Source organism: Sus scrofa, chromosome 6 (assembly GCF_054392235.1).
Source record: "Sus scrofa isolate SSC_HxYL_T2T_F1_AM1 chromosome 6, Sscrofa_HxYL_maternal_Yorkshire_Landrace_v2.0, whole genome shotgun sequence".
In the NCBI taxonomy this organism is placed as follows: Eukaryota; Metazoa; Chordata; class Mammalia; order Artiodactyla; family Suidae; genus Sus; species Sus scrofa.
In genome coordinates, this window is record NC_139388.1 from 170,231,349 (window position 1) to 170,231,962 (window position 614).

Sequence of the window (614 nt, forward strand, 5' to 3'; positions counted from 1 at the left end):
AGTGGGTGGATGGGAAGTGAGAACTCAAGACCCATGCCCAGTAGTGCCAAGAAACCACAGGACTCTCATTGCCCTGATCTGTTCTGAAGTGATCGGCTTTGGGCATATTCACTAAGATCACTCCCGGGTGGTAGGCAGTGTTAAAACCTGCCACTAGATGGCGCGTCTCCACTAATATACCTCATTTAGGAAAGCAGACATGGAATTTTTTTTTTTTTCAGCAGGCAGGGGGTCTTTTTAGGGCCACACCCATGGCATATGGAGGTTCCCAGGCTAGGGGTCAAATCAGAGCCGTAGCCACCGGGCCTTCACCAGAGCCACAGCCACGTGGGATCCCAGCCACATCTGCAACCTACACCACAGCTCACAGCAATGCCAGATCCTTAACCTCCTGAGCAAGGCCAGGGATCGAACCTGCAACCTCAGAGTTTCTAGTCGGATTCGTTAACCACTGAGCCACGACAGGAACTCCAGACATGGAATTCTAATACATCCTGATTCTGCAGAACCAAGAAAGATAAGGAAATTTGGGCTCAGAGCAGGTCACACCCACCATCTCTATGAGGAACAGTTTCCATCCCAGGTCTGACCAGACAAATAATATAAGCAAGTAG